The 16,773-nt window shown below is 45.3% G+C and overlaps 13 non-coding genes across 13 annotated transcripts; all 13 read right to left on the bottom strand.

Annotated features, from left to right (window-relative positions):
• Positions 1 to 105: 105 nt before the first annotated feature.
• On the bottom strand, positions 106 to 296 carry LOC141226526 (U2 spliceosomal RNA). Its single transcript, XR_012293655.1, has one exon. It is a non-coding gene; the product is annotated as a U2 spliceosomal RNA (small nuclear RNA).
• A 1,120-nt stretch (positions 297 to 1,416) lies between these two features.
• LOC141226527 (U2 spliceosomal RNA) lies at positions 1,417 to 1,607 on the bottom strand. Its single transcript, XR_012293656.1, has one exon. It is a non-coding gene; the product is annotated as a U2 spliceosomal RNA (small nuclear RNA).
• A 1,122-nt stretch (positions 1,608 to 2,729) lies between these two features.
• LOC141226042 (U2 spliceosomal RNA) lies at positions 2,730 to 2,920 on the bottom strand. Its single transcript, XR_012293272.1, has one exon. It is a non-coding gene; the product is annotated as a U2 spliceosomal RNA (small nuclear RNA).
• A 1,120-nt stretch (positions 2,921 to 4,040) lies between these two features.
• LOC141226528 (U2 spliceosomal RNA) lies at positions 4,041 to 4,231 on the bottom strand. The gene has a single exon (XR_012293657.1). It is a non-coding gene; the product is annotated as a U2 spliceosomal RNA (small nuclear RNA).
• A 1,119-nt stretch (positions 4,232 to 5,350) lies between these two features.
• LOC141226530 (U2 spliceosomal RNA) lies at positions 5,351 to 5,541 on the bottom strand. Its single transcript, XR_012293659.1, has one exon. It is a non-coding gene; the product is annotated as a U2 spliceosomal RNA (small nuclear RNA).
• Positions 5,542 to 6,660: 1,119 nt separating this feature from the next.
• Positions 6,661 to 6,851, bottom strand: LOC141225976 (U2 spliceosomal RNA). The gene has a single exon (XR_012293207.1). It is a non-coding gene; the product is annotated as a U2 spliceosomal RNA (small nuclear RNA).
• A 1,121-nt stretch (positions 6,852 to 7,972) lies between these two features.
• Positions 7,973 to 8,163, bottom strand: LOC141226531 (U2 spliceosomal RNA). Its single transcript, XR_012293660.1, has one exon. It is a non-coding gene; the product is annotated as a U2 spliceosomal RNA (small nuclear RNA).
• Positions 8,164 to 9,283: 1,120 nt separating this feature from the next.
• LOC141226404 (U2 spliceosomal RNA) lies at positions 9,284 to 9,474 on the bottom strand. The gene has a single exon (XR_012293536.1). It is a non-coding gene; the product is annotated as a U2 spliceosomal RNA (small nuclear RNA).
• Positions 9,475 to 10,594: 1,120 nt separating this feature from the next.
• On the bottom strand, positions 10,595 to 10,785 carry LOC141226532 (U2 spliceosomal RNA). The gene has a single exon (XR_012293661.1). It is a non-coding gene; the product is annotated as a U2 spliceosomal RNA (small nuclear RNA).
• A 1,120-nt stretch (positions 10,786 to 11,905) lies between these two features.
• On the bottom strand, positions 11,906 to 12,096 carry LOC141226415 (U2 spliceosomal RNA). The gene has a single exon (XR_012293547.1). It is a non-coding gene; the product is annotated as a U2 spliceosomal RNA (small nuclear RNA).
• Positions 12,097 to 13,216: 1,120 nt separating this feature from the next.
• On the bottom strand, positions 13,217 to 13,407 carry LOC141226426 (U2 spliceosomal RNA). The gene has a single exon (XR_012293558.1). It is a non-coding gene; the product is annotated as a U2 spliceosomal RNA (small nuclear RNA).
• Positions 13,408 to 14,527: 1,120 nt separating this feature from the next.
• Positions 14,528 to 14,718, bottom strand: LOC141226533 (U2 spliceosomal RNA). Its single transcript, XR_012293662.1, has one exon. It is a non-coding gene; the product is annotated as a U2 spliceosomal RNA (small nuclear RNA).
• A 1,120-nt stretch (positions 14,719 to 15,838) lies between these two features.
• Positions 15,839 to 16,029, bottom strand: LOC141226437 (U2 spliceosomal RNA). Its single transcript, XR_012293569.1, has one exon. It is a non-coding gene; the product is annotated as a U2 spliceosomal RNA (small nuclear RNA).
• Between the last annotated feature and the right edge of the window lie 744 nt (positions 16,030 to 16,773).

The following is a 16,773-nucleotide window of genomic DNA, read 5'->3' on the forward strand; positions in this document are numbered from 1 at the left end:
GAAGAAAAGCAAAGCCAAAGAGACCATCCCAAAATCCGACAAACAAGCAAAATGAACAAAAAGCATTGAATTCAATTCTTTCTGATTTTAGAAACTGCATTAAAGAAGGGGTGCACCGGTCCTGGAGATACTGCAATACCAGGTCAATGCGTGGAGTGGACAGAGCAAGCTCTTTTTCCATCTCCCTGTTCTAAAAATCCATTTAATATATGGTCCCCAGATAGGGGACGTATCAGATATTAAACTGATAAGAACAGATACTACACTTGATCTTAGCCAAAAGGCCGAGAAGCGATAACCAGAATTGGTTTCCGACTACGGTGCCACCCAAGGATTCTGAAAAGTCCATTTGTGGAGATGGCCACCTGGACTCCCGTTAAGAAGACATGCTGTCAACCTCTAGATCCCTCACATGCCTGCACTTTTCGGCTTGCTGCTGCTGCAATCCACGCGTTTTAGATCTGCATAACTCCACCTCTTTTAGCACAGTACCCTCAACCCCCGGCTGTTCCCACCCGCCTCAACACCGTTGGAAGGGAGGAGAACCAATTAAGGCGGGGGGGGGGTGGAACGAGCAGCTGTCTACCCTTAGCAGGAGGGTTGCTGATTAATTACCTCTCCTGCTGCTGCTGCTGCTGGCTGTCCAGCAGCAGACTGAAGGTGGCTGCTGCTGTGCGCAGGTATATAAAGGCTCAGAGCCTATTATGACACGCGCAGCCAGCGTTCCATTGCCACATTCCGTCTACTGCAGGCGGGATACCCGGATGGCTGAATGTCACTGAGAAGCTCACAGAGACCGCCATAAGCAACAGTTTAAAAGAATGCCACAGACTAATCAACCAAACTTTTTGGGTTGGTTTCTCTTTTATAGTCTGCAGGCATTAAATGAAAGAAGTCAGTGTTCCAGCAGAGGGAGACAACGTTTCAGAAAAGGCATTGTAGCAAACCAAAAAAGAAATTTTAAGCGCAGCAGAGTAACCAGCTCACATACCTGTTAGCTCAGGTGAGTTTAAAAGGCTGCTGTTGATAACAAGGGCATTTGCTAAATAGATGGTGTGTGTGCAACAATATACTGAAAGGTCAATTATATTGTGCAGCTTATCTCACCACCTGTAGTTATTTAGGTGAAAGCTCCAAAATGCTTGCCTAATATGTCTGTTTATCCAAAAGGAAGTATAGAGGGAGAGCTAGATAGATAGCATTGCATTACATTACATTACATGGCAATGCAATGCACAGTTGCTGAAGTTGAACCAAAATGAGCTTGTCATCTGGCTTCTGCAACTTTTAACATGAAAAATCCAATGAGGAGAAGAAAAGCAAAGCCAAAGAGTCCATCCCAAAATCCGACAAACAAGCAAAATGAACAAAAAGCATTGAATTCAATTCTTTCTGATTTTAGAAACTGCATTAAAGAAGGGGTGCACCGGTCCTGGAGATACTGCAATACCAGGTCAATGCGTGGAGTGGACAGAGCAAGCTCTTTTTCCATCTCCCTGTTCTAAAAATCCATTTAATATATGGTCCCCAGATAGGGGACGTATCAGATATTAAACTGATAAGAACAGATACTACACTTGATCTTAGCCAAAAGGCCGAGAAGCGATAACCAGAATTGGTTTCCGACTACGGTGCCACCCAAGGATTCTGAAAAGTCCATTTGTGGAGATGGCCACCTGGACTCCCGTTAAGAAGACATGCTGTCAACCTCTAGATCCCTCACATGCCTGCACTTTTCGGCTTGCTGCTGCTGCAATCCACGCGTTTTAGATCTGCATAACTCCACCTCTTTTAGCACAGTACCCTCAACCCCCGGCTGTTCCCACCCGCCTCAACACCGTTGGAAGGGAGGAGAACCAATTAAGGCGGGGGGGGGGGGTGGAACGAGCAGCTGTCTACCCTTAGCAGGAGGGTTGCTGATTAATTACCTCTCCTGCTGCTGCTGCTGCTGGCTGTCCAGCAGCAGACTGAAGGTGGCTGCTGCTGTGCGCAGGTATATAAAGGCTCAGAGCCTATTATGACACGCGCAGCCAGCGTTCCATTGCCACATTCCGTCTACTGCAGGCGGGATACCTGGATGGCTGAATGTCACTGAGAAGCTCACAGAGACCGCCATAAGCAACAGTTTAAAAGAATGCCACAGACTAATCAACCAAACTTTTTGGGTTGGTTTCTCTTTTATAGTCTGCAGGCATTAAATGAAAGAAGTCAGTGTTCCAGCAGAGGGAGACAACGTTTCAGAAAAGGCATTGTAGCAAACCAAAAAAGAAATTTTAAGCGCAGCAGAGTAACCAGCTCACATACCTGTTAGCTCAGGTGAGTTTAAAAGGCTGCTGTTGATAACAAGGGCATTTGCTAAATAGATGGTGTGTGTGCAACAATATACTGAAAGGTCAATTATATTGTGCAGCTTATCTCACCACCTGTAGTTATTTAGGTGAAAGCTCCAAAATGCTTGCCTAATATGTCTGTTTATCCAAAAGGAAGTATAGAGGGAGAGCTAGATAGATAGCATTGCATTACATTACATTACATGGCAATGCAATGCACAGTTGCTGAAGTTGAACCAAAATGAGCTTGTCATCTGGCTTCTGCAACTTTTAACATGAAAAATCCAATGAGGAGAAGAAAAGCAAAGCCAAAGAGTCCATCCCAAAATCCGACAAACAAGCAAAATGAACAAAAAGCATTGAATTCAATTCTTTCTGATTTTAGAAACTGCATTAAAGAAGGGGTGCACCGGTCCTGGAGATACTGCAATACCAGGTCAATGCGTGGAGTGGACAGAGCAAGCTCTTTTTCCATCTCCCTGTTCTAAAAATCCATTTAATGTATGGTCCCCAGATAGGGGACGTATCAGATATTAAACTGATAAGAACAGATACTACACTTGATCTTAGCCAAAAGGCCGAGAAGCGATAACCAGAATTGGTTTCCGACTACGGTGCCACCCAAGGATTCTGAAAAGTCCATTTGTGGAGATGGCCACCTGGACTCCCGTTAAGAAGACATGCTGTCAACCTCTAGATCCCTCACATGCCTGCACTTTTCGGCTTGCTGCTGCTGCAATCCACGCGTTTTAGATCTGCATAACTCCACCTCTTTTAGCACAGTACCCTCAACCCCCGGCTGTTCCCACCCGCCTCAACACCGTTGGAAGGGAGGAGAACCAATTAAGCCGGGGGGGGGGTGGAACGAGCAGCTGTCTACCCTTAGCAGGAGGGTTGCTGATTAATTACCTCTCCTGCTGCTGCTGCTGCTGGCTGTCCAGCAGCAGACTGAAGGTGGCTGCTGCTGTGCGCAGGTATATAAAGGCTCAGAGCCTATTATGACACGCGCAGCCAGCGTTCCATTGCCACATTCCGTCTACTGCAGGCGGGATACCTGGATGGCTGAATGTCACTGAGAAGCTCACAGAGACCGCCATAAGCAACAGTTTAAAAGAATGCCACAGACTAATCAACCAAACTTTTTGGGTTGGTTTCTCTTTTATAGTCTGCAGGCATTAAATGAAAGAAGTCAGTGTTCCAGCAGAGGGAGACAACGTTTCAGAAAAGGCATTGTAGCAAACCAAAAAAGAAATTTTAAGCGCAGCAGAGTAACTAGCTCACATACCTGTTAGCTCAGGTGAGTTTAAAAGGCTGCTGTTGATAACAAGGGCATTTGCTAAATAGATGGTGTGTGTGCAACAATATACTGAAAGGTCAATTATATTGTGCAGCTTATCTCACCACCTGTAGTTATTTAGGTGAAAGCTCCAAAATGCTTGCCTAATATGCCTGTTTATCCAAAAGGAAGTATAGAGGGAGAGCTAGATAGATAGCATTGCATTACATTACATTACATGGCAATGCAATGCACAGTTGCTGAAGTTGAACCAAAATGAGCTTGTCATCTGGCTTCTGCAACTTTTAACATGAAAAATCCAATGAGGAGAAGAAAAGCAAAGCCAAAGAGTCCATCCCAAAATCCGACAAACAAGCAAAATGAACAAAAAGCATTGAATTCAATTCTTTCTGATTTTAGAAACTGCATTAAAGAAGGGGTGCACCGGTCCTGGAGATACTGCAATACCAGGTCAATGCGTGGAGTGGACAGAGCAAGCTCTTTTTCCATCTCCCTGTTCTAAAAATCCATTTAATATATGGTCCCCAGATAGGGGACGTATCAGATATTAAACTGATAAGAACAGATACTACACTTGATCTTAGCCAAAAGGCCGAGAAGCGATAACCAGAATTGGTTTCCGACTACGGTGCCACCCAAGGATTCTGAAAAGTCCATTTGTGGAGATGGCCACCTGGACTCCCGTTAAGAAGACATGCTGTCAACCTCTAGATCCCTCACATGCCTGCACTTTTCGGCTTGCTGCTGCTGCAATCCACGCGTTTTAGATCTGCATAACTCCACCTCTTTTAGCACAGTACCCTCAACCCCCGGCTGTTCCCACCCGCCTCAACACCGTTGGAAGGGAGGAGAACCAATTAAGGCGGGGGGGGGTGGAACGAGCAGCTGTCTACCCTTAGCAGGAGGGTTGCTGATTAATTACCTCTCCTGCTGCTGCTGCTGCTGGCTGTCCAGCAGCAGACTGAAGGTGGCTGCTGCTGTGCGCAGGTATATAAAGGCTCAGAGCCTATTATGACACGCGCAGCCAGCGTTCCATTGCCACATTCCGTCTACTGCAGGCGGGATACCTGGATGGCTGAATGTCACTGAGAAGCTCACAGAGACCGCCATAAGCAACAGTTTAAAAGAATGCCACAGACTAATCAACCAAACTTTTTGGGTTGGTTTCTCTTTTATAGTCTGCAGGCATTAAATGAAAGAAGTCAGTGTTCCAGCAGAGGGAGACAACGTTTCAGAAAAGGCATTGTAGCAAACCAAAAAAGAAATTTTAAGCGCAGCAGAGTAACCAGCTCACATACCTGTTAGCTCAGGTGAGTTTAAAAGGCTGCTGTTGATAACAAGGGCATTTGCTAAATAGATGGTGTGTGTGCAACAATATACTGAAAGGTCAATTATATTGTGCAGCTTATCTCACCACCTGTAGTTATTTAGGTGAAAGCTCCAAAATGCTTGCCTAATATGTCTGTTTATCCAAAAGGAAGTATAGAGGGAGAGCTAGATAGATAGCATTGCATTACATTACATTACATGGCAATGCAATGCACAGTTGCTGAAGTTGAACCAAAATGAGCTTGTCATCTGGCTTCTGCAACTTTTAACATGAAAAATCCAATGAGGAGAAGAAAAGCAAAGCCAAAGAGTCCATCCCAAAATCCGACAAACAAGCAAAATGAACAAAAAGCATTGAATTCAATTCTTTCTGATTTTAGAAACTGCATTAAAGAAGGGGTGCACCGGTCCTGGAGATACTGCAATACCAGGTCAATGCGTGGAGTGGACAGAGCAAGCTCTTTTTCCATCTCCCTGTTCTAAAAATCCATTTAATATATGGTCCCCAGATAGGGGACGTATCAGATATTAAACTGATAAGAACAGATACTACACTTGATCTTAGCCAAAAGGCCGAGAAGCGATAACCAGAATTGGTTTCCGACTACGGTGCCACCCAAGGATTCTGAAAAGTCCATTTGTGGAGATGGCCACCTGGACTCCCGTTAAGAAGATATGCTGTCAACCTCTAGATCCCTCACATGCCTGCACTTTTCGGCTTGCTGCTGCTGCAATCCACGCGTTTTAGATCTGCATAACTCCACCTCTTTTAGCACAGTACCCTCAACCCCCGGCTGTTCCCACCCGCCTCAACACCGTTGGAAGGGAGGAGAACCAATTAAGGCGGGGGGGGGGGGTGGAACGAGCAGCTGTCTACCCTTAGCAGGAGGGTTGCTGATTAATTACCTCTCCTGCTGCTGCTGCTGGCTGTCCAGCAGCAGACTGAAGGTGGCTGCTGCTGTGCGCAGGTATATAAAGGCTCAGAGCCTATTATGACACGCGCAGCCAGCGTTCCATTGCCACATTCCGTCTACTGCAGGCGGGATACCTGGATGGCTGAATGTCACTGAGAAGCTCACAGAGACCGCCATAAGCAACAGTTTAAAAGAATGCCACAGACTAATCAACCAAACTTTTTGGGTTGGTTTCTCTTTTATAGTCTGCAGGCATTAAATGAAAGAAGTCAGTGTTCCAGCAGAGGGAGACAACGTTTCAGAAAAGGCATTGTAGCAAACCAAAAAAGAAATTTTAAGCGCAGCAGAGTAACCAGCTCACATACCTGTTAGCTCAGGTGAGTTTAAAAGGCTGCTGTTGATAACAAGGGCATTTGCTAAATAGATGGTGTGTGTGCAACAATATACTGAAAGGTCAATTATATTGTGCAGCTTATCTCACCACCTGTAGTTATTTAGGTGAAAGCTCCAAAATGCTTGCCTAATATGTCTGTTTATCCAAAAGGAAGTATAGAGGGAGAGCTAGATAGATAGCATTGCATTACATTACATTACATGGCAATGCAATGCACAGTTGCTGAAGTTGAACCAAAATGAGCTTGTCATCTGGCTTCTGCAACTTTTAACATGAAAAATCCAATGAGGAGAAGAAAAGCAAAGCCAAAGAGTCCATCCCAAAATCCGACAAACAAGCAAAATGAACAAAAAGCATTGAATTCAATTCTTTCTGATTTTAGAAACTGCATTAAAGAAGGGGTGCACCGGTCCTGGAGATACTGCAATACCAGGTCAATGCGTGGAGTGGACAGAGCAAGCTCTTTTTCCATCTCCCTGTTCTAAAAATCCATTTAATATATGGTCCCCAGATAGGGGACGTATCAGATATTAAACTGATAAGAACAGATACTACACTTGATCTTAGCCAAAAGGCCAAGAAGCGATAACCAGAATTGGTTTCCGACTACGGTGCCACCCAAGGATTCTGAAAAGTCCATTTGTGGAGATGGCCACCTGGACTCCCGTTAAGAAGACATGCTGTCAACCTCTAGATCCCTCACATGCCTGCACTTTTCGGCTTGCTGCTGCTGCAATCCACGCGTTTTAGATCTGCATAACTCCACCTCTTTTAGCACAGTACCCTCAACCCCCGGCTGTTCCCACCCGCCTCAACACCGTTGGAAGGGAGGAGAACCAATTAAGGCGGGGGGGGGGGTGGAACGAGCAGCTGTCTACCCTTAGCAGGAGGGTTGCTGATTAATTACCTCTCCTGCTGCTGCTGCTGCTGGCTGTCCAGCAGCAGACTGAAGGTGGCTGCTGCTGTGCGCAGGTATATAAAGGCTCAGAGCCTATTATGACACGCGCAGCCAGCGTTCCATTGCCACATTCCGTCTACTGCAGGCGGGATACCTGGATGGCTGAATGTCACTGAGAAGCTCACAGAGACCGCCATAAGCAACAGTTTAAAAGAATGCCACAGACTAATCAACCAAACTTTTTGGGTTGGTTTCTCTTTTATAGTCTGCAGGCATTAAATGAAAGAAGTCAGTGTTCCAGCAGAGGGAGACAACATTTCAGAAAAGGCATTGTAGCAAACCAAAAAAGAAATTTTAAGCGCAGCAGAGTAACCAGCTCACATACCTGTTAGCTCAGGTGAGTTTAAAAGGCTGCTGTTGATAACAAGGGCATTTGCTAAATAGATGGTGTGTGTGCAACAATATACTGAAAGGTCAATTATATTGTGCATCTTATCTCACCACCTGTAGTTATTTAGGTGAAAGCTCCAAAATGCTTGCCTAATATGTCTGTTTATCCAAAAGGAAGTATAGAGGGAGAGCTAGATAGATAGCATTGCATTACATTACATTACATGGCAATGCAATGCACAGTTGCTGAAGTTGAACCAAAATGAGCTTGTCATCTGGCTTCTGCAACTTTTAACATGAAAAATCCAATGAGGAGAAGAAAAGCAAAGCCAAAGAGTCCATCCCAAAATCCGACAAACAAGCAAAATGAACAAAAAGCATTGAATTCAATTCTTTCTGATTTTAGAAACTGCATTAAAGAAGGGGTGCACCGGTCCTGGAGATACTGCAATACCAGGTCAATGCGTGGAGTGGACAGAGCAAGCTCTTTTTCCATCTCCCTGTTCTAAAAATCCATTTAATATATGGTCCCCAGATAGGGGACGTATCAGATATTAAACTGATAAGAACAGATACTACACTTGATCTTAGCCAAAAGGCCGAGAAGCGATAACCAGAATTGGTTTCCGACTACGGTGCCACCCAAGGATTCTGAAAAGTCCATTTGTGGAGATGGCCACCTGGACTCCCGTTAAGAAGACATGCTGTCAACCTCTAGATCCCTCACATGCCTGCACTTTTCGGCTTGCTGCTGCTGCAATCCACGCGTTTTAGATCTGCATAACTCCACCTCTTTTAGCACAGTACCCTCAACCCCCGGCTGTTCCCACCCGCCTCAACACCGTTGGAAGGGAGGAGAGCCAATTAAGGCGGGGGGGGGGTGGAACGAGCAGCTGTCTACCCTTAGCAGGAGGGTTGCTGATTAATTACCTCTCCTGCTGCTGCTGCTGCTGGCTGTCCAGCAGCAGACTGAAGGTGGCTGCTGCTGTGCGCAGGTCTATAAATGCTCAGAGCCTATTATGACACGCGCAGCCAGCGTTCCATTGCCACATTCCGTCTACTGCAGGCGGGATACCTGGATGGCTGAATGTCACTGAGAAGCTCACAGAGACCGCCATAAGCAACAGTTTAAAAGAATGCCACAGACTAATCAACCAAACTTTTTGGGTTGGTTTCTCTTTTATAGTCTGCAGGCATTAAATGAAAGAAGTCAGTGTTCCAGCAGAGGGAGACAACGTTTCAGAAAAGGCATTGTAGCAAACCAAAAAAGAAATTTTAAGCGCAGCAGAGTAACCAGCTCACATACCTGTTAGCTCAGGTGAGTTTAAAAGGCTGCTGTTGATAACAAGGGCATTTGCTAAATAGATGGTGTGTGTGCAACAATATACTGAAAGGTCAATTATATTGTGCAGCTTATCTCACCACCTGTAGTTATTTAGGTGAAAGCTCCAAAATGCTTGCCTAATATGTCTGTTTATCCAAAAGGAAGTATAGAGGGAGAGCTAGATAGATAGCATTGCATTACATTACATTACATGGCAATGCAATGCACAGTTGCTGAAGTTGAACCAAAATGAGCTTGTCATCTGGCTTCTGCAACTTTTAACATGAAAAATCCAATGAGGAGAAGAAAAGCAAAGCCAAAGAGTCCATCCCAAAATCCGACAAACAAGCAAAATGAACAAAAAGCATTGAATTCAATTCTTTCTGATTTTAGAAACTGCATTAAAGAAGGGGTGCACCGATCCTGGAGATACTGCAATACCAGGTCAATGCGTGGAGTGGACAGAGCAAGCTCTTTTTCCATCTCCCTGTTCTAAAAATCCATTTAATATATGGTCCCCAGATAGGGGACGTATCAGATATTAAACTGATAAGAACAGATACTACACTTGATCTTAGCCAAAAGGCCGAGAAGCGATAACCAGAATTGGTTTCCGACTACGGTGCCACCCAAGGATTCTGAAAAGTCCATTTGTGGAGATGGCCACCTGGACTCCCGTTAAGAAGACATGCTGTCAACCTCTAGATCCCTCACATGCCTGCACTTTTCGGCTTGCTGCTGCTGCAATCCACGCGTTTTAGATCTGCATAACTCCACCTCTTTTAGCACAGCACCCTCAACCCCCGGCTGTTCCCACCCGCCTCAACACCGTTGGAAGGGAGGAGAGCCAATTAAGGCGGGGGGGGGGTGGAACGAGCAGCTGTCTACCCTTAGCAGGAGGGTTGCTGATTAATTACCTCTCCTGCTGCTGCTGCTGCTGGCTGTCCAGCAGCAGACTGAAGGTGGCTGCTGCTGTGCGCAGGTCTATAAATGCTCAGAGCCTATTATGACACGCGCAGCCAGCGTTCCATTGCCACATTCCGTCTACTGCAGGCGGGATACCTGGATGGCTGAATGTCACTGAGAAGCTCACAGAGACCGCCATAAGCAACAGTTTAAAAGAATGCCACAGACTAATCAACCAAACTTTTTGGGTTGGTTTCTCTTTTATAGTCTGCAGGCATTAAATGAAAGAAGTCAGTGTTCCAGCAGAGGGAGACAACGTTTCAGAAAAGGCATTGTAGCAAACCAAAAAAGAAATTTTAAGCGCAGCAGAGTAACCAGCTCACATACCTGTTAGCTCAGGTGAGTTTAAAAGGCTGCTGTTGATAACAAGGGCATTTGCTAAATAGATGGTGTGTGTGCAACAATATACTGAAAGGTCAATTATATTGTGCAGCTTATCTCACCACCTGTAGTTATTTAGGTGAAAGCTCCAAAATGCTTGCCTAATATGTCTGTTTATCCAAAAGGAAGTATAGAGGGAGAGCTAGATAGATAGCATTGCATTACATTACATTACATGGCAATGCAATGCACAGTTGCTGAAGTTGAACCAAAATGAGCTTGTCATCTGGCTTCTGCAACTTTTAACATGAAAAATCCAATGAGGAGAAGAAAAGCAAAGCCAAAGAGTCCATCCCAAAATCCGACAAACAAGCAAAATGAACAAAAAGCATTGAATTCAATTCTTTCTGATTTTAGAAACTGCATTAAAGAAGGGGTGCACCGGTCCTGGAGATACTGCAATACCAGGTCAATGCGTGGAGTGGACAGAGCAAGCTCTTTTTCCATCTCCCTGTTCTAAAAATCCATTTAATATATGGTCCCCAGATAGGGGACGTATCAGATATTAAACTGATAAGAACAGATACTACACTTGATCTTAGCCAAAAGGCCGAGAAGCGATAACCAGAATTGGTTTCCGACTACGGTGCCACCCAAGGATTCTGAAAAGTCCATTTGTGGAGATGGCCACCTGGACTCCCGTTAAGAAGACATGCTGTCAACCTCTAGATCCCTCACATGCCTGCACTTTTCGGCTTGCTGCTGCTGCAATCCACGCGTTTTAGATCTGCATAACTCCACCTCTTTTAGCACAGTACCCTCAACCCCCGGCTGTTCCCACCCGCCTCAACACCGTTGGAAGGGAGGAGAGCCAATTAAGGCGGGGGGGGGGTGGAACGAGCAGCTGTCTACCCTTAGCAGGAGGGTTGCTGATTAATTACCTCTCCTGCTGCTGCTGCTGCTGGCTGTCCAGCAGCAGACTGAAGGTGGCTGCTGCTGTGCGCAGGTCTATAAATGCTCAGAGCCTATTATGACACGCGCAGCCAGCGTTCCATTGCCACATTCCGTCTACTGCAGGCGGGATACCTGGATGGCTGAATGTCACTGAGAAGCTCACAGAGACCGCCATAAGCAACAGTTTAAAAGAATGCCACAGACTAATCAACCAAACTTTTTGGGTTGGTTTCTCTTTTATAGTCTGCAGGCATTAAATGAAAGAAGTCAGTGTTCCAGCAGAGGGAGACAACGTTTCAGAAAAGGCATTGTAGCAAACCAAAAAAGAAATTTTAAGCGCAGCAGAGTAACCAGCTCACATACCTGTTAGCTCAGGTGAGTTTAAAAGGCTGCTGTTGATAACAAGGGCATTTGCTAAATAGATGGTGTGTGTGCAACAATATACTGAAAGGTCAATTATATTGTGCAGCTTATCTCACCACCTGTAGTTATTTAGGTGAAAGCTCCAAAATGCTTGCCTAATATGTCTGTTTATCCAAAAGGAAGTATAGAGGGAGAGCTAGATAGATAGCATTGCATTACATTACATTACATGGCAATGCAATGCACAGTTGCTGAAGTTGAACCAAAATGAGCTTGTCATCTGGCTTCTGCAACTTTTAACATGAAAAATCCAATGAGGAGAAGAAAAGCAAAGCCAAAGAGTCCATCCCAAAATCCGACAAACAAGCAAAATGAACAAAAAGCATTGAATTCAATTCTTTCTGATTTTAGAAACTGCATTAAAGAAGGGGTGCACCGATCCTGGAGATACTGCAATACCAGGTCAATGCGTGGAGTGGACAGAGCAAGCTCTTTTTCCATCTCCCTGTTCTAAAAATCCATTTAATATATGGTCCCCAGATAGGGGACGTATCAGATATTAAACTGATAAGAACAGATACTACACTTGATCTTAGCCAAAAGGCCGAGAAGCGATAACCAGAATTGGTTTCCGACTACGGTGCCACCCAAGGATTCTGAAAAGTCCATTTGTGGAGATGGCCACCTGGACTCCCGTTAAGAAGACATGCTGTCAACCTCTAGATCCCTCACATGCCTGCACTTTTCGGCTTGCTGCTGCTGCAATCCACGCGTTTTAGATCTGCATAACTCCACCTCTTTTAGCACAGCACCCTCAACCCCCGGCTGTTCCCACCCGCCTCAACACCGTTGGAAGGGAGGAGAGCCAATTAAGGCGGGGGGGGGGTGGAACGAGCAGCTGTCTACCCTTAGCAGGAGGGTTGCTGATTAATTACCTCTCCTGCTGCTGCTGCTGCTGGCTGTCCAGCAGCAGACTGAAGGTGGCTGCTGCTGTGCGCAGGTCTATAAATGCTCAGAGCCTATTATGACACGCGCAGCCAGCGTTCCATTGCCACATTCCGTCTACTGCAGGCGGGATACCTGGATGGCTGAATGTCACTGAGAAGCTCACAGAGACCGCCATAAGCAACAGTTTAAAAGAATGCCACAGACTAATCAACCAAACTTTTTGGGTTGGTTTCTCTTTTATAGTCTGCAGGCATTAAATGAAAGAAGTCAGTGTTCCAGCAGAGGGAGACAACGTTTCAGAAAAGGCATTGTAGCAAACCAAAAAAGAAATTTTAAGCGCAGCAGAGTAACCAGCTCACATACCTGTTAGCTCAGGTGAGTTTAAAAGGCTGCTGTTGATAACAAGGGCATTTGCTAAATAGATGGTGTGTGTGCAACAATATACTGAAAGGTCAATTATATTGTGCAGCTTATCTCACCACCTGTAGTTATTTAGGTGAAAGCTCCAAAATGCTTGCCTAATATGTCTGTTTATCCAAAAGGAAGTATAGAGGGAGAGCTAGATAGATAGCATTGCATTACATTACATTACATGGCAATGCAATGCACAGTTGCTGAAGTTGAACCAAAATGAGCTTGTCATCTGGCTTCTGCAACTTTTAACATGAAAAATCCAATGAGGAGAAGAAAAGCAAAGCCAAAGAGTCCATCCCAAAATCCGACAAACAAGCAAAATGAACAAAAAGCATTGAATTCAATTCTTTCTGATTTTAGAAACTGCATTAAAGAAGGGGTGCACCGATCCTGGAGATACTGCAATACCAGGTCAATGCGTGGAGTGGACAGAGCAAGCTCTTTTTCCATCTCCCTGTTCTAAAAATCCATTTAATATATGGTCCCCAGATAGGGGACGTATCAGATATTAAACTGATAAGAACAGATACTACACTTGATCTTAGCCAAAAGGCCGAGAAGCGATAACCAGAATTGGTTTCCGACTACGGTGCCACCCAAGGATTCTGAAAAGTCCATTTGTGGAGATGGCCACCTGGACTCCCGTTAAGAAGACATGCTGTCAACCTCTAGATCCCTCACATGCCTGCACTTTTCGGCTTGCTGCTGCTGCAATCCACGCGTTTTAGATCTGCATAACTCCACCTCTTTTAGCACAGTACCCTCAACCCCCGGCTGTTCCCACCCGCCTCAACACCGTTGGAAGGGAGGAGAACCAATTAAGGCGGGGGGGGGGTGGAACGAGCAGCTGTCTACCCTTAGCAGGAGGGTTGCTGATTAATTACCTCTCCTGCTGCTGCTGCTGCTGGCTGTCCAGCAGCAGACTGAAGGTGGCTGCTGCTGTGCGCAGGTATATAAAGGCTCAGAGCCTATTATGACACGCGCAGCCAGGGTTCCATTGCCACATTCCGTCTACTGCAGGCGGGATACCTGGATGGCTGAATGTCACTGAGAAGCTCACAGAGACCGCCATAAGCAACAGTTTAAAAGAATGCCACAGACTAATCAACCAAACTTTTTGGGTTGGTTTCTCTTTTATAGTCTGCAGGCATTAAATGAAAGAAGTCAGTGTTCCAGCAGAGGGAGACAACGTTTCAGAAAAGGCATTGTAGCAAACCAAAAAAGAAATTTTAAGCGCAGCAGAGTAACCAGCTCACATACCTGTTAGCTCAGGTGAGTTTAAAAGGCTGCTGTTGATAACAAGGGCATTTGCTAAATAGATGGTGTGTGTGCAACAATATACTGAAAGGTCAATTATATTGTGCAGCTTATCTCACCACCTGTAGTTATTTAGGTGAAAGCTCCAAAATGCTTGCCTAATATGTCTGTTTATCCAAAAGGAAGTATAGAGGGAGAGCTAGATAGATAGCATTGCATTACATTACATTACATGGCAATGCAATGCACAGTTGCTGAAGTTGAACCAAAATGAGCTTGTCATCTGGCTTCTGCAACTTTTAACATGAAAAATCCAATGAGGAGAAGAAAAGCAAAGCCAAAGAGTCCATCCCAAAATCCGACAAACAAGCAAAATGAACAAAAAGCATTGAATTCAATTCTTTCTGATTTTAGAAACTGCATTAAAGAAGGGGTGCACCGGTCCTGGAGATACTGCAATACCAGGTCAATGCGTGGAGTGGACAGAGCAAGCTCTTTTTCCATCTCCCTGTTCTAAAAATCCATTTAATATATGGTCCCCAGATAGGGGACGTATCAGATATTAAACTGATAAGAACAGATACTACACTTGATCTTAGCCAAAAGGCCGAGAAGCGATAACCAGAATTGGTTTCCGACTACGGTGCCACCCAAGGATTCTGAAAAGTCCATTTGTGGAGATGGCCACCTGGACTCCCGTTAAGAAGACATGCTGTCAACCTCTAGATCCCTCACATGCCTGCACTTTTCGGCTTGCTGCTGCTGCAATCCACGCGTTTTAGATCTGCATAACTCCACCTCTTTTAGCACAGCACCCTCAACCCCCGGCTGTTCCCACCCGCCTCAACACCGTTGGAAGGGAGGAGAGCCAATTAAGGCGGTGGGGGGGTGGAACGAGCAGCTGTCTACCCTTAGCAGGAGGGTTGCTGATTAATTACCTCTCCTGCTGCTGCTGCTGCTGGCTGTCCAGCAGCAGACTGAAGGTGGCTGCTGCTGTGCGCAGGTCTATAAATGCTCAGAGCCTATTATGACACGCGCAGCCAGCGTTCCATTGCCACATTCCGTCTACTGCAGGCGGGATACCTGGATGGCTGAATGTCACTGAGAAGCTCACAGAGACCGCCATAAGCAACAGTTTAAAAGAATGCCACAGACTAATCAACCAAACTTTTTGGGTTGGTTTCTCTTTTATAGTCTGCAGGCATTAAATGAAAGAAGTCAGTGTTCCAGCAGAGGGAGACAACGTTTCAGAAAAGGCATTGTAGCAAACCAAAAAAGAAATTTTAAGCGCAGCAGAGTAACCAGCTCACATACCTGTTAGCTCAGGTGAGTTTAAAAGGCTGCTGTTGATAACAAGGGCATTTGCTAAATAGATGGTGTGTGTGCAACAATATACTGAAAGGTCAATTATATTGTGCAGCTTATCTCACCACCTGTAGTTATTTAGGTGAAAGCTCCAAAATGCTTGCCTAATATGTCTGTTTATCCAAAAGGAAGTATAGAGGGAGAGCTAGATAGATAGCATTGCATTACATTACATTACATGGCAATGCAATGCACAGTTGCTGAAGTTGAACCAAAATGAGCTTGTCATCTGGCTTCTGCAACTTTTAACATGAAAAATCCAATGAGGAGAAGAAAAGCAAAGCCAAAGAGTCCATCCCAAAATCCGACAAACAAGCAAAATGAACAAAAAGCATTGAATTCAATTCTTTCTGATTTTAGAAACTGCATTAAAGAAGGGGTGCACCGATCCTGGAGATACTGCAATACCAGGTCAATGCGTGGAGTGGACAGAGCAAGCTCTTTTTCCATCTCCCTGTTCTAAAAATCCATTTAATATATGGTCCCCAGATAGGGGACGTATCAGATATTAAACTGATAAGAACAGATACTACACTTGATCTTAGCCAAAAGGCCGAGAAGCGATAACCAGAATTGGTTTCCGACTACGGTGCCACCCAAGGATTCTGAAAAGTCCATTTGTGGAGATGGCCACCTGGACTCCCGTTAAGAAGACATGCTGTCAACCTCTAGATCCCTCACATGCCTGCACTTTTCGGCTTGCTGCTGCTGCAATCCACGCGTTTTAGATCTGCATAACTCCACCTCTTTTAGCACAGTACCCTCAACCCCCGGCTGTTCCCACCCGCCTCAACACCGTTGGAAGGGAGGAGAACCAATTAAGGCGGGGGGGGGGTGGAACGAGCAGCTGTCTACCCTTAGCAGGAGGGTTGCTGATTAATTACCTCTCCTGCTGCTGCTGGCTGTCCAGCAGCAGACTGAAGGTGGCTGCTGCTGTGCGCAGGTATATAAAGGCTCAGAGCCTATTATGACACGCGCAGCCAGGGTTCCATTGCCACATTCCGTCTACTGCAGGCGGGATACCTGGATGGCTGAATGTCACTGAGAAGCTCACAGAGACCGCCATAAGCAACAGTTTAAAAGAATGCCACAGACTAATCAACCAAACTTTTTGGGTTGGTTTCTCTTTTATAGTCTGCAGGCATTAAATGAAAGAAGTCAGTGTTCCAGCAGAGGGAGACAACGTTTCAGAAAAGGCATTGTAGCAAACCAAAAAAGAAATTTTAAGCGCAGCAGAGTAACCAGCTCACATACCTGTTAGCTCAGGTGAGTTTAAAAGGCTGCTGTTGATAACAAGGGCATTTGCTAA

Source organism: Phyllobates terribilis, unplaced genomic scaffold, assembly GCF_046119375.1.
Source record: "Phyllobates terribilis strain yellow unplaced genomic scaffold, ASM4611937v1 Scaffold_414__1_contigs__length_1644244, whole genome shotgun sequence".
NCBI classification, from domain to species: Eukaryota; Metazoa; Chordata; class Amphibia; order Anura; family Dendrobatidae; genus Phyllobates; species Phyllobates terribilis.